This window comes from Molossus molossus, unplaced genomic scaffold, assembly GCF_014108415.1.
Source record: "Molossus molossus isolate mMolMol1 unplaced genomic scaffold, mMolMol1.p scaffold_m16_p_2, whole genome shotgun sequence".
Taxonomy (NCBI): domain Eukaryota; kingdom Metazoa; phylum Chordata; class Mammalia; order Chiroptera; family Molossidae; genus Molossus; species Molossus molossus.
The window spans coordinates 119,365,593-119,378,933 of NW_023425355.1; positions in this window are offsets into that span (position 1 = coordinate 119,365,593).

Below are 13,341 nucleotides of genomic sequence, written 5' to 3' on the forward strand. Positions count from 1 at the left end.
ATATGCTTATTATGTTGTGTTAAACACATGTATATTCTTATTATTAAAGCACAGGAAACTACAGAAATTTAGGGAAGTAATAAGGGTAACTATTTCCTTTATACTTTGATATTCATTTGTCCATTATTGAGATATTTTTATTGTTTGCCATAAAATGTATTTTTCTACATTAAAATATTTTTTGATCTTATAATTTAATTTATTGTCATTCAATAGTTTAAATTTTTATCACATTTAATAATAAAATAATCTATGTGTTTTAAATTACTGGTTCTACCATGTTGATTAAAACGCAATCACTGTTATGAGAAAATTCACCCAAGTAACAGGCACCCTTGGCCAACAGAGTGCCTGCTGTATGATCTTTTGGCACTATGATACAGACATTAGGTTGAATATAGTAATTATGCAGTGACAATATCTGGATGGGACATTTACCCTTTTGTTCAATATGATAATTTTGTTGTCACATCCAAATGATTATTACCATTCTTGTTTTATATATCTACATCTATTTCTATATCTCTATCTCTATCTCTATCTCTATCTCTATCTATATCTATATCTATATATAGAGAGAGATAGATATAAATATAGATAGATAGAGATAGAGATATATATAGATATATAGATACACATACACACACACATTATTCTGCAATTCTCTGAAACCTACTTGATTAAATGTTTTGTATATCTTTTAAGAGTATGAATAATATTGAAGTGATAAACATGGTTCTAGATATCAGTCATGCCTGCTCATGTAGCTCCTGCACCTGGGCAGTTCTTGATTCAGTCTATATCTTCCTCACACGCTCGTGCATACAAACTACCTGACCTGAACTACTGGGAAAACTTCATTAATTTCTCTCATTGAATCTTCTTTACTCAATTCACCATTTTAAATGCATATCACTTCCATACTTAAAACATTTAGTGGCCCCCCGCTACGCTTAGAAGTCCCAAATCTTCACCATACCCTTCATTGTCTTGCCAACTTTGCTCACTGCATCTCTTGACAAGTTCTTCCCACTTTCTCTACTCCACCCTCATAAGGTCTTCCTAAAAACAGACCACGCTGATTCCCACATGCTGCTCTGATACCCAGAAGGCAGTTTCTCCCTCTCTATATTCAGCTAGCTAACTCTGTATTGGTCTCCTCCTGGGGAATCCTTAGCACTCGGGGTCCCAGAACCTCTGCACTTATAACCTTCTTTATTTACTCATGGTAGCAGCCATCACAGTAATAGCATTAAAACCACTTGTGTCATTGGCAGTTTAACGTCAGTTCTTTTATTTGATCATAAGCTCCATGAGGACACGATTCATACTTTTCATTTTAATGAAACCTCTTAATTACTATTTGCTGAATGAAAGGAATGGAAATATAAATATAAATCATAAAAAATGTTTTCAAAGTATATTTAGATATTGGTTATTGGAACAAAATTATCTACTTCGTATTCATGAATTAAGCCATAGCTAGAAAGTTAAACTGTGTTGGAATCTATAGGTCTTTGTGGTTCATAAAAATCTTCAGAGAATGGGAGACAATTGACAAAAATTGACAATGGGGGGTACTTTGAGAAGATAAGCCTGTGCTATTATACATATATTGTAAGATAGGAGAAAACAGCAACAACAGAGTTTAGTAAATATTTACGTACCCATTTAAACACAACTGAAGTTAAATATATACTTATGCTGCCCGGCTGGTGTGGCTCAGTGGTTGAGCATCAATCCATGCACCTAAAGGTTGCCGGTTCGATTCTTGGTCAGGGCACATGCCCAGGTTGTGGGCCCGACCCCCAGTGGGGGGCATGCAGGAGGTGGCCACTCGATGTTCTCTCTCATCGATGTTTTTATCCCTTTCTCCCTCTCCCTCTAAAATCAATAAAACAAAATTAAAAAGAATATATATATATATGTATACATATATGTATATATATGTATATTTATTCTGAATATCAATTTCATGAAGTCAAGGGTCTTTCTAAAGATGTGCTAAAAAAAAAAAGGGCAGAAATTTTCTCCAATATTAAAAAATTTGTTACAGTAGTACTTAAGACTGTTGAGTTGTTACTTTGAATTTTTTAAATACTTATTTTAGAAACCTGTATTTATTCACTTAACGTTGTTAGCTATGTTTATCATAAAGAGGTTGGTTTTATTCAATAAGCAGATGATAACTCATTGACTTACCTCTTACCAGCTCAATCCATGTAAAACGACCATATAGATTCTTTCCAAATTAGGCATATATCTTAACTGAGAATGTGATTTTTTAAATAAAATACTAATACTTTAACAGATCAGCTTTAAAACATAATGAAGAATGTAGCTTTATCATGATTTTTGTCAATAGTGATCTGTCCCTGTCGCTTAGGGGCTTATATTCAACTTATTTAAGTTGTAAACAAAGAGGATATATATAGAATGAAAAATATACTCACCAGTTCTTACTTAACTCACCCTCTTCCCCCTAGCTGACAATCACATCTCTGTTTACAATGGACATTCTTATAATTAGAATTATTGCAACCATAGAGACAGATTCTCAAACTAAAATTAGCTTCTCATTTCTTAGCTTCATTTTAGCATTGCCATGTCCAGAAAGGCGTCAATAATTACACAGAAATACATGCAGATATTAACTACGTACAGTATTTGCATGTCTGAAAGTAGATTAGTAGATACAAGGAAAATGATAGGCTAAAGGGAAATAGAAAGATCCAGAAGGGAGAGGGAGGACAAAAATGAGGAAATGTTTGATTTCATTTTTGCGGAGTTTTTTTTTTTTTTTTTTCACTTTCAAAATATTTTTACATATTTAGAGGGAAAGGAAAAGTTAAATCCTAAAAATAGGCCTTAGTACAATCCATTTTTGGAGAAAGATAAAGGATCTTAATTTTTTTCAAGGATAAATGTACACCTGTTCTCTGAGAAGTAGATGTAAATTTTATGTGTTAGTTATCATAACACAGTGCTTTTATAAGGCAGTCTGTACTTCTGATGTTCTGTTAGTTGTTTTTAATAAACATTTGAAAAGATTTTGGGCTCCATGTACAGTGACCAGGTGCGTGTCATAGAGCTCAATTTTCAGTGAAGGTGTACAACCTCTCTACCTCAAGCAATTGTTTAGGCAGCGTTTGTGTCAAAGAACCCTCTAAAAACAAATTTAGAATATTCACAGAAAGAAATAATGATATGATAATGTAATACCCTTTAGAGTTTGTGTATCTGATAAAAATCTAATTATGTTTTACTGGTTTTAAAGTGTTAGATTTTCAGCCCAGCCAGTGTGGCTCAGTGTTTGAATGTTGACCCATGCACTAAGAGGTTGCCGGTTTGATTCCCAGTCAGGGCACATGCCCAGGTTGTGGGCCAGATCCCCAGTGTGGGGCATGCAGGAGGTGGCCAACTGATGTTTCTATTTCTCTTTCTCTCTCTGTAAAAATTAATAAAGAAAAAATAATTTTAGTATAAATAAATAAACAAAGAATGTTACATTTTCAGTGCAAGGATATAAAAATCTAAGTAAGGGACAGCAAATAAATACCTACAATTGCTTTTGTTTTTGCACTTAGACTCTTTTCTCCTTGTGATGCTGTAATTATTAACATATTTTAACGTACAAGATATTTTGAATCTAAGTTCATTGTTTTCACATAGGAATCAAAGCAAAACAAACTTAAACTATAAATGCTGACTAGAACTGCAAAGCAAAACAGAAGATATGAACTATAGAAAGTAGTATAGTTTGCCATTTACATAAAAGAATGCATCTGCATTCGGGCTTCTCAGTGTTGGCATTATTTATGTCTGTGGCAAATAATTCTTTTCTTAGGGGCCTGTCTTGTGTACTGTAGACTGTTTAGCAGCATCCCTGGCCTCTAGCCACTAGATTCCAGTGGCACCCTCTCCCCATCTGTGACAACCAAAAATGTTTCCATTCTTTGCCAAATATCCCCTAGAGGAAGAAAAACCACTTCCCCTCACTCCTTTGAGAATCATTTGTCCAGCTAAAAGCGTATCAATTTGTGCATATGCAGGTGTATCTCTAGGGTAGAGTTCTAGAAATAGGATTGCGGGATCAAATGGTAGTTTTGGTAAATGTTGCCAGCTTTCCATCTATAAGGTTGTACCATTTGACCCAAGCAATGTAGGACAGTGCTTCATTGTGTTACAGAAAGGTGAATAGTCTTTTTTTTTTTTTTTTTTTTTTTTTTTGCCAATCTCATAAGTGAGAAAAGATGTCTCAGTCTTGCTTTGATTTCTATTTTCAAGCTTGCTTTGGCAGGATGATTTTTTTTTTTTTATTCTTCTGTCAAAGGGGCCACCTTTGTTACTTCTTTAAAGTTGTGCTTCACGAACTTGGTCATTGTTCAGACAATTTAAGGAAAGGAAAAAAGTTATTTTGGTATCCCTCTGAGGTCTTCAATTATTTTGTTAGCCTAAAAATAAAAGGCCAAAGTGAGAGGCAAGAAACGATTACATGAGATCAAAAAGAACTGCAATTCTGAGAAGCACTGATTCAGGCAGAAACCCAAATAGTGTTCTGATTAGGAGTTTAAGGCAAGGACTATTTATGAGAAAGTGAAGGAAAATAATTACGTGAACAGAAAGAAGGAATTCCCATTGGTGTTAATAAGGCAAGGAAGGAATTTCTATAGGTGCAAATAAACAAAGTTATTCTTTAGTTGTACACGGTGGAGCTGATTCTAAATAATGTCTTTAATTTTTAGTCTGGTAGTCAGGATGTCTGCTTTCCTGTTAGCTTTGCATATAGTTGTTTGGATTACAGTGTTGCTTTTCCCATTCCAAAGCTTATTTTGCCCACTTGAAACATTCCAAACGTTTGAGGAGTAAAACGTGTAGGGCAGCTCCTCTGAGATGGTGGCTCTGACTCCATTGTGTGGTGTCTCCGTGTATATTATTTTCATAATATTTACTAACCAATAGTTAAATATGTTCAAACAAATATATAAAAAAGCATATCTTTAACTTACAGCTTCTATGCAGCTCTAAAAATGAAGTAATCAGTTTATAAATTAAGTAAAAACTAAACAAGCAAACCAAAACATTCAAATTAACAACTCTAATTTCAGTTACCATGAACATTTAATCACCACAGACAGCATGAATGCGGGACTGCTTGTTAAGGAGGATACTTGTGTGTTTTCCTTTGCCTTTTCTCCAGAGTGCCACAGGATATGGCAATCTGCCCTCTGTTGCTGAGTCACTCTGTTACTCTAGGTCTCATGACAAGATCAATAGAAGCATATGGCTTTCTTTGAGTGAAGAATTATTGTTTACGTCTAAATGCTTTCCTCCCAGAACCCTCCTCCAATTACAGAAATATTTCTGGAAGTTTTGTCCCCCAGGCCCAGGGATATATGACCCTTCCTGGCCTTCTAGTTGAGAGGAACTCATTTTCACTAGTGCTATGGTATTTTATCTTTCCTGAGAAGTAAGTGATAGGATTGGTGGCTGAGAACTTTCCTATTCCCTGAAACAATCAAAATCATTAATTGTGTTTTCCAATTATGACTATAGTTTGACTATTAATACAATATAAAGTATCTATTAATGTGGTCATGAATAGATGTTAAATACTCTGAATATTTATGCCTAATTATGTAATACCAGAATAATATTTAAGGAGCAGTAATAAAATCAAGAAGAACATAAATTATAAACATCATATTACCCCATTTTATCTTTTCTTTGACCTGCATAGTTTTCTGTGTTTAAGTTTTAGTATTTATTTATACTCAGTGTTTTTACTGTGTTAATTTAGTGATATGAAATATAACAGCAACAACTAAATGGTGAGGAGATAGTATTTGTAAATATGGACAAAGCTAATGCCCATATTATACTCAGTCAAATATATATGGAATTTTTTGGTAAGTCTATGGAAACCAATTTAGGACAATTCACATGCATGAGATTCATAATTTTCTATGCTGTGTTGTGATGTTCTAATGTATTTTTAAAATTCTATTTTATGCACATATTTATATATTAATTGACTCCTGTCATTTATTATTCCAAAACTATTTGATCTGCTTTACTGGAACAGATACGCTTAATAATACCAGTAAATATGAAAGCAATAGTTCAAAATTAAAAAAAAATAAATAATTATAACTAAACCTTAGCGCAGAGTATCAAATTTAACTCTTCCTGGATGGCAAGGGAGTAAAGAAAATACTATGAATTACATATTTTTATGGTTTGGTAAAGAAAAATGAACCATTACTTCAGAACAATGTATCCATTTGATAAATTCTAGGTAACATTTTATTTTAAATATTTTGAGATACATTATGCTACATAATAATGGCCAAAGACATGAGATTCTATTTTGTTTCTTTTTTTCTTTATTGATTTTAGAGAGAGAGGAAGGGAGAGGGAGAGAGAGAAACATCAATGAGAGAGAGCTTTGATTGGTCACCTCCTGCATGCCCCCCACTGGGGATCTGGCCCACAACCTGGGCATGTGTCCTGACTGGGAACTGAACCGACCACCTCTTGGTGCATGGGTCAATGCTCACCCACTGATCCACACCAGCCGGGCTCTGTTTTTTTGTTTTGTTTTGTTTTTTTTTAATAAAAGCTATTATTTCCATGGCCTTTGGCCATTTTATATTGACTATAAATAAAAGTCAAAGATCTATATTACAATTTAAATCAACGAGGACATTTTGATTGGGAATAGAACTCATATAGCATTAATCAGTCTGACACTCATTCTAGAACAGGAATCAGCAAACCTTTTTTTGTAAAGAGTCAGATTAAACTTTGTGGGTCATATGTGCTTTGTCACAACTAATCAACTCTGCCATGCTAACATGAAAGCAAGTATAAACTACTTATAAGCAAATGGGCATAGTTGTGTTCCAATATACCTTACTTTCAAAAGCAGGTGGTGGGCTGGATTTGACTCACTCTTACCATTTACCTTGGAATATATTCTGAAATACTAATTATCTTAACAGTCCCTATAACTTTTTATTTTAACCACAGTTTACGTTCAGTACCATTCCACACCAGTTTCAGCTGTACAGCAAAGTGGCTACAAAACCATGCACTCTACAGAGTGGTCCTCCCACTGCTCCAAGCACCCACCTGACCCTTCACCCAGTTATCTCAACATTATTGACTATATTCCCCATGCTGCAAACTGCATGTCAGTGGCTATTCTGCAACTACCAATCTGTACTTCTTAATCCTTTCACCTTTCTCACCCAGCATCTCAACTCTCCATCCCTCTGACAGCTGTCCATCTGTTCTCTGTGCCTGTGAGTCTATTTCTATTTTGTTTGTTTATTTTGTTCATTAGGTCCCACATATAAGTGAAATCATATAGCATTTGTCTTTCTTTGACTGGCTTATTTCACTTAGCATAATACTCTCAAGTCCATCCATGCTGTGTCAAAAGATAAGATTCCCTTCTTTTTTATGGCCAAGTAGTATTCCATTATATAATGTACCACTCATATACTGATGGGCACTTGGGCTGCTTCCAAATCTTGGCTATTGGAAATAACATTGCAATGAACATAGTGGTGCATATATTATTTCAAATTAGTGTTTTGAGTTTCTTTGGATATATTCCTAGGATCCCTTAGTCATAAAGCAGTTCCATTTTTAATTTTTTGGGAAACCTCCACACTGTTTTCCACAGTGGCTGCACTAGTCTGCATTACCACCAACAGTACTATGACTATGCAGCTCCTCTAATCAAAACATGGTGCTTATATATTCACCTCTTAAATTTGGGCTAGTCTTGCCCAGCCCATGTTGTCCCATGGACTGAGAGGTCCCAGTTTGATTCCCAGTCAGGGCACATGCCCAGGTTGTGGGCTCGATCTCCAGGAAAGGGCGTGCAGGAGGCAGCTGATGGATGTTTCTCTTTCATCAATGTTTCTATCTCTCTCTCCCTTAAAAAAAAAAAAATCAATAAAAACGTATTTAAAAAAAAAAAATCTTGGCTGGTCTTACCACTTACTTGGGAAAATAAAATGGGGAAGTGATGGTGAGTTAGCAATGAGCTTCATCCTCAGGAGACTGTGCTCTTTCACTCTTACTTGAAACACCTGCTGCTATCACATCATCAAGCATAAGCCAGAGGATGAGAGACCATGTGAATCTGAGCCAGATCAGCCTAGTTGTCCTTTCTGAGGCCTTAGATACACATACCTGAGCCTAGCTAAGATTGAAAAGTCAACTCACTCCCTTTTTTTGATACTATTGTTATATGTATTAAATCTATAGATTCTACAAACTCAACAATACATTAACATGACTATTACTTTGCATAATTGTATGTCTTTATAGCTTTAAAGAAGCTGAAAGAAAAACAAGCATATTTATAGACTTTGTTCTATTAACCTCCTTATTTGTCATTTATGGTTCTCTTCATTTGTTCCAATGGATTCTGTTTACCATCTGGAGTAATTTTCTTAACTCAATACAGCTTTGCTTCCAAATACTCATCCCCTTTGTGCTGTTATTACAAAATATATTACATTATTATATCTGACATGCACAAGAATACATTATACAATTAAAAGGAGAAAAATAAGTATGCATTTATACTGTCTTTTAAGATTACATGTAATCTTTATCAGTACTTATTTTGTGGGGGGCTGTGTATTTAAATTACTGCCTGGGTGGGGTAACTTGCTTTCAGCATAAAACACTTTCTTTTATTTTAATTTTTCTTCATTCTTTTTCTTTCTGCCCCTCAAGCTAGAAAATCTCAATTGTTCTATCATCAAGTTCACTGATTCTTTCTTCCGCCAGTTCAAATCTACTGGCCAGCCCTCTAGTGAATTTTTCATTTTGGTTATTGTAATTTTCAACTCTAGAATTTCTATTAGGTTCCATTTTATAATTTCTATTTTTGTATTGGTATTCTATAATTGATGCCACAATGTTCTCATATCATCCTTTACTCCTTTAATCATGGTTTCCTTTAGTCCTTTGAACATATTTATAATGGTAACTTTAAAGTCTTTTATGTTAAATCTCACATCTAGTTGCTCTCACTACAAGTTTCTGTTGCCTGCTTTTGTTCTAGTGTTTGGGTCATACTTCTTGTTTCTTTGCATGTCTCATTTTTTTTTTTGGAAACTGGAAATTTTAGATAATATATTGTAGTAACTCTGGGTATCAGTCCCATCACCAAGTGCTTATTATCATTTCTCTGTGTAATTGTTTAGTGACAAGCTGGATTACTTTAGTGAAGTCTATATCCTCTCCTCATTTTGTGAAGCCTTTGATGTTGCTCATGGGGTACAGATTTGAGTATGACCCCAGTCACCTTGGGATGACACTGGTTTTGACAGAATTCTCTTTTTCTCTTTCTCTGACCACCCCCAACTGTTAAGTCCACTAATTACTAGCTGATTGCTCTATTGTTTTCACTTTGCCTTGAGGCATAGACTGTTCCACAGAACTGATCCAATCAAACACAGGCTCTCTTGAAGGGTTAGCTGCTTAGGTCAAAGTTTAAGATTTGTTCTATCCCCAGGAGGGCTCCACCCAGGTGGAGTTTCTTAGCTTCTCTCCAGAAACTAACTAGCCTAAGATTTCATTTATATCCCCAATTAACCTACCAATCTTTTTCCAATTGCCCTTCATTCACAACTTCCAGTCTTTTGAGAGTGTCTTTTGGTTTGTACTTTTCTACACCCTTGCAAGTAAAGTCAGTTCTTTTGGTAAGTGATTCAGTGTTCTCTGTTTTGTGGCCTACTTCTCCTCCAGGAAAAATCTCTGAGCAGTGGCTCTAGAGCTGTGGGTAAAAAAAATTAGTGACATCCCTTGCTTTAGTAGCTGAACAATTATGGAGAGGGGACTAGCCTCAGGTCTTCTCAACTTGCCTCTCTCAGTGTGAATCACATGTGGATTACAATCCAGATAAGGGTGATGATCAGTTCCAAATATACTCATTGATGCCACACCAAAGGTACAGCCTCCATCCTATGAGTGGAAGTTGGGATAAAGAAGCAAGTCCCCATGTCTTAGCCATGCTTGCCCAGAATTTAGCCTTAGGAACAAGTAGCTGGTGGCAGGATAAGAAATGCCTACATCCTGCCCCCCCCCCCCTTAAAGATAACCCTTAGACTGGCAGCTGAAGGAGAAGGATCCCTGTGAACTTTCCATTTCATTGACTTGGGAGAGGAGAAGGATGGAGTCAGTATCAGTTCAAATACCATAGACTCTTGCTGCTATTTCCAAGTTTTACTAGGTTTTCCTGGATAAATATTTCTTCATTTGCTATATGCCCTTAGGACCATTTTCAGAGACTTTAAATGGTTGTGTAAAAAATAATTTTCACCGCCCTGGCTGGTTGCTCAGTGGTTAGAGCATCAGCCTGTGGTCCAGAGAGATCGGATTTGGTTCCCGCTAAGGGCACGTATCTCAGTTGCAGTTTGTCCCCGGCCTTGGTTAGGTTGTGCGGGTGGCAGCCACTCGATGTATACTTTTGACGTCGATATTTCTCTCTCTCTCTCTCCCTCCCACTCAATCTGAACAGAAAATGGAAAAATGTCCTCAGGTGAGGATAAAAAATAAAAAATAATTTTCATCAATTTTCTGGGGAGTTGGTCTACAGAACATATCTCACTTTCAACTGGAACTCTGGTTGTGATTTTTAAGTGACTAAGGTTTGGTAGTATATTATGTAGCATTGCTGTAGCAGTAGTTGCATACTACTTATTTATGGGACCACTAGAACTCCAGGCTTTCAATACTTTGTGTGGAATCCAGAGCATTCCTTCTATTGCAATTGAAACTATGCTGGGGATTTAGTGCATTAAATCATTCTGTGGCCAATCATTCAGTGGACTGAGAAACACTTTATCATACAGTTTCCAAAAATGATTCTGATAAAATGAGTCATACTGGAAGAATCTGACTGATGAAGAGACTTAAATGAAGTTTAATTCTTTATGCAATAAGAAATGGCCAATTTTTTTACTGCATTACAGAAAAAATGTATTCTCACAATTCACAGTGCCAAGCAAAACAGAGAGCTTGAAGATCTACTTTATTTTATTTTATTTTTTTAATTATTTTTATTTATTTATTTATTTATTTTGTTACAGATATTTTACCTTTTTTACCCCATTGGCACCCCCTCCCCACCCCACCCCCGCCCCATCCCCGGCTTAGTTGTCCATGTCCATTGGTCATGCATACATGCATATAAGTTCTGTGGTTTATCTCTTCCCACACCCCCACCCCCTCTTCTGAGGAATGTCAGTCTGTGCCCTACTTCCATGTTTCTGGGTCTACTGTATTCCTCAGACTGTTATGTTCATTATATTCCGTATATAAGTGAGATCATGTGGTATTTGTCTTTTTCTGCTTGGCTTATTTCACTTAGGATAATACTTTCCAGGTCCCTCCATGTCGTCTCAAAGGATGAGAGATCTTTCTTTCTTACTGCTGCATAGTACTCCATTGTGTATATGTACCACAGCTTTTTTATCCATTCGTCTACTGATGGACACTTGGGCTGTTTCCAGATCTTAGCTATTGTAAATAGTGCTGCTATGAACATGGGGGTACATATATTCTTCCCGATTGGTGTTTCAGGCTTCTTAGGGTATATTCCTAGAAGTGAAATCACTGGGTTAAATGGAAGTTCAATTTTTAATTTTTTGAGGTAGCACCATATTGTTTTCCACAGTGGCTGCACCAGTCTGCATTCCCACCAGCAGTGTATTAGAGTCCCCTTTTCTCCACACCCTCGCCAACACATGTTGTTTGATGATTTGTTGATGGCGGCCACTCTGACAGGTGTGAGGTGATACCTCAGTGTTGTTTTAATTTGCATCTCTCTGATGATTAGTGATGTTGAGCATTTCTTCATATGTCTCTTGGCCATTTGCATGTCCTGTTTGGAGAGGTGTCTGTTCAGCTCCTCTGCCCATTTTTTAATTGGGTGCTTTGTCTTCCTTTTGTGGAGTTGTATGAGCACTCTATATATATTGGAAATTAACCCCTTATCTGATGTATCATTGGCAATGATGTTCTCCCATACAGTGGGTTGCCTTGGCATTTTGATGATTGTTTCTTTTGCTGTGCAGAAGCTTTTTAGTTTGATGTAGTCCCATGTGTTCATTTTTTCCTTTGTTTCTGTTGCCTTAGGTGATGTATCATTGAAAATTCTGCTCCGTATGATGTCCGAAACTTTGTTGCCTACATTTTCTTCTAGAATTTTTATGGATTCATGGGTCACATTTAAGTCTTTTATCCATTTTGAGTTTATTTTTGTGTATGGTGTAAGTTGATGGTCTAGTTTCATTTTTTTGCATGTAGCTGTCCAATGTTCCCAACACCATTTATTAAACAGGCTGTCTTTACTCCACTGTATGCTCTTGCCACCTTTGTCAAATATTAATTGAGCGTATTGCCTTGGGTCCATTTCTGGGTTTTCAGTTCTGTTCCACTGGTCTATATGCCTGTTCTTGTGCCAGTACCAAGCTGTTTTGGTTACAGTCGCTTTGTAGTATAACCTGATATCTGGTATTGTGATCCCACCTAATTTGATCTTCTTTTTCAAGATTGCTGTGGCTATTCGGGGTCTTTTTTGGTTCCATATGAACTTTTGAAGTATTTGTTCTAGTTCTATGAAATATGTCGTTGGTATTTTGATGGGGATTGCATTGAATCTATAGATTGCTTTGGGTAGTATGGACATTTTAATGATGTTAATTCTTCCAATCCATGAACAGGGTATGTGCTTCCACTTTTTTATATTTTCCTCTATTTCTTTTTTCAATGACCTGTAGTTTTCTGCAAATAGGTCCTTTACTTCTTTGGTTAAGTTTATTCCTAGGTATCGTAATTTTTTTGGCGTGATGGTAAATGGGATTGTTTTTTCAGTTTCTCTTTCTGTGAGTTCATCACTGGTGTACAAGAATGCCGTCGATTTCTTGACGTTAATTTTGTATCCTGCTACTTTGCCAAATTCATTTATTAAGTCTAGTAGATTTTTGATGGAGTCTTTAGGGTTTTCTATGTATAGTGTCATGTCATCTGCAAATAATGACAGTTTCACTTCCTCCTTTCCAATTTGGATCCCTTTTATTTTTTCTTCATGTCTGATTGCTGATGCTAAGACTTCCAGTACAATGTTAAATAAGAGTGGCGAAAGTGGACATCCCTGTCTTGTTCCTGTTCTTAATGGAAATGTTTTTAGTTTCTGTCCATTGAGTATGATGTTGGCTGTAGGTCTTTCATATATGGCCTTTATTATGTCGAGATATGATCCCTCTATTCCCACATTGCTGAGCGTTTTTATCAGAAATGGATGCTGGA